This window comes from Echinops telfairi, unplaced genomic scaffold, assembly GCF_000313985.2.
Source record: "Echinops telfairi isolate 266 unplaced genomic scaffold, ASM31398v2 ScPeMD7_5426;HRSCAF=6270, whole genome shotgun sequence".
Lineage (NCBI taxonomy): Eukaryota > Metazoa > Chordata > Mammalia > Afrosoricida > Tenrecidae > Echinops > Echinops telfairi.
The window spans coordinates 330,475-333,749 of record NW_022109325.1 but is presented as its reverse complement, the minus strand read 5'-3'; positions in this window follow the sequence as shown (position 1 = coordinate 333,749).

Here is a 3,275-nt window from a genome sequence, read left to right as displayed (position 1 = left end):
GTTCAGGATCAGTAATGCTTAGTATACAATTCTTCCACCAGAACATTCTCTTCTTAGTTATGCCTAGAGGAACAATTTCTAGCCCTGGAGTCTCAGCATGACCCCTGTCTTGCTTTCACAAGTATTAGGAAGATCTTTTAATTCTGCTGTTAAGTACTCTAAGGAGCAGCAAGCCTCTTTCCTCAAGCTAACCATCTTTCTCACTCCATGGCTCAACAAGGCTACTGAACCATCTCCTACTGATCTTCTGACTCTGTTGCCTCTGTTATCACTAGTTCTTTGTTGCATTCTGCTTTTTTGTTCTGTCTCTTGTTATCTCTGGAGGCACAGATCTTTCTCTTTGATCTAAGAGATTCAGTGCAAGGATCTTCCTTTGAGATGTTTTTGGGATGGCTTATTTTAAGCTTAGCAGGATGTTCAAACTGATGAATACTCACATTACTGTACCATAAAGCATTTGCATAGCCCCACTCCAACAAGGGAGTCATGACTATTATTTACATTGTTAGTAAACTATCCAATCTCTTTTGTTGGGAGCAAATGATGTGGGGCCACCTCTGACCTTTCTCAGCTCCCAAAGCTGATTGTCACAGGGTGGATTTCTTAGAGGCCTAGTTCAGACATACCTCTATTGTTCATCCCTTTAATCTTGTTCTGACACCAATTCCACGCTTTGCTTTTCACCTGGCCACACTTACAGAGCATTCCTGTGACTACAGGGTTTGTTAGGTGAGTTGACAGAGTATGATTCAGTTGTATAATTCAGAAATTCTCAGAATAGAGTTGTTCAATCAGGGCAGTTCCTTCTGTGCCATGACCATAGGCAGGCCCTTCTCAGGCCTTTTGGCCTGACCCTCAGCCTCATGCAGCTCTGCCAATGTTATAAAACTTTTTAAATGTGCCAAGAGATACCAAATGTTATCCTATTCTACAATAAGTCACAACCCCAAGGCACTCAGCTCTTGCTTCAGAGGTCAGTAAAACCCAGCACCCCTAATTAAAGTGTCAGAGAGTCCCCACTCCTTACCAAAAGTCTGTTTCATTCTCTGGTTCCTAGTTCTTTTATTGTTGCTCTTCTGGTGGCTAAGCTGTTTCTTGAACTAAGGAGGTTCAATGAGCAGGGATCTTGAGGTAGACAGGGCATGCTCCCCTCCTGGTCATTCACTCTTTCTAGTAGTGAGATCCTCCCTTCTTGGTTCTGAGATGGCTAATTTTATACACTGAAGGATGGCAATCCCAATAAAACCTGTTAAGAACCATTCACTGCTGAATCATATAATTCAGTCAGTATCTCCCCCCACCTTTACCAAGACCTATCTGGAAAATAAAGGTTGTTTGGTGGGAGTAACAAGTCTATGGCTGGAAGAGTAGCATTAAATAAATCACTGCATTGGAGTGGGTCACATGCACCTAACATTTGCATATCCCTATCAAGGCATTTGGTGGAAATTACTTAGAAGATCCATGATGAATAGGTTAGTGCCCCCAAATCTCTCTTAATGTTTTTAAAATATTCTTATTGCTTATTAAGTATTTGTGAAGTGAACAATAGTTTCTGTTAAATCATCAAAAAGTTAATGTACTTATGTCTATGCTCACAGAATGAGTTTTTCAAAAATTAAGATTTTAAATTAGGATAAAAGGGTTTGCTGTAGTTTAATCATATTTTTCTTTGTACTTATTTTGTAATTGTACTACTGGAATTATTTAAAAACAGCCACATCATATAAGGCTGATGAAAAGGCACTTATTTCCATCATAGTGATCAGTTGCTTAGCAACTATATACTTGATAGAAGTGGTTATAAATGATGTCTGTCTCTTTGGAAATTTGCAGCATGTAAATGGAGAGGATTAAAGTTTTTCACAATAGTTTAGCTTTCTATAGTCTTGATGAATTTATAAGCAGTTTTATTTTATTTTCTAATAGATTTTATTTTCATTCTTCAAAGACTAGCCTCTTGGACCTTCATTATTTGGAAACAAAATCTAACTCTTTTAGTCTTTCATCTAGATTTTTAAAGTGGCTTTAGTATTTAAAGAATCATTTCATTTATTAGTTACTATAGAGAGCAAGCAATCTTTGGTAAACATCTTATGGAACTATTTTAATTAAACAACTTTTATGTTCAAAATAAGACCACTGGTGGCATAGTAGGTCACCCATTTGACTATTAATCATAAGGTCAGCAGTTTGAAATATTTTCTTTGATTTTTTACTGTATCTATTAGGTGGTATTTCAGCAGTCTTATGAAATTGGGGGGGTCACCTTCTTGAAGTTGTGGTATATGTTTTTTCATTTTGGGGTGTATGGAAAACCAGAGCTGATGAACCTATAGAGTCAGCAAGTGGAATAAGGATTTGTGGGGGGAGGGGGACACAAAGGTGGTGGCGGGGTGAAAGGTTGATGACATCAAGGGTTCCATATAGAAAAAGAATTCTTGGAAACTGTGGTAGTAAGTGTACAATTCTGCTGGACATGACTGAAGTATGGAATGATTTGATATATGTATTAATCTCAATTAATAAAAAATTACACATTTAAAAATATATTTTTGTTTCTGTTAGGTAAATAAATCCATAGAGAAAGTAACTGGATTAATAGTTCCTCGGGAGGTTGTGGAGAAATGAGAGCCTAATAATGATGAGTACAAGAATGAAGAAAATGTTCTAAACTTGATAGTGGTGATGATTATAGAATTCTATTTGATGTGGTTAAATTATTGAATTGTATGGTATGTGAATTATATGCCAATAAAACTGTTTAAAATGTACCCACTATATGGTGGCCCTTGGGAAATGACTGTAGAAGCTGTCATTTTTAAAGCCCTGATTGATAAAGAATCTGAAGATAGTCAGGACTGAACCTCAGAGAGAAACTGTGAGACTGTTGCTAGCTCTCACAAGTGATATATGTGATGAAAACAGAAAACTACGGTTTAACAGGATGTAAGTTCTTTCTGCAGCACCTAATTGTTTGCAAATAATAATAAAAAATAAGTATACACGTATTTCTAGCTTCACAAATGGTGATTTCACAAGAAATGTCAATGAAATCATGTATTTAAAATGTTTATCCTTGATAGTTGAACTTTTTTGCATGCTGTACTTGTTATTATTGGGTGATGTCAAGTCAGTTCTGATAGGGACCCTGTGAACAACAAAAGGAAACATCGTGCTGTCTTGTGCCATCATTACAATTGTCCTGTTTGAATGTTTGAGTCCATTGTTACAGCTACTGTGTCAATCCATCTCATGAAGGGTCTTCCTCTTTT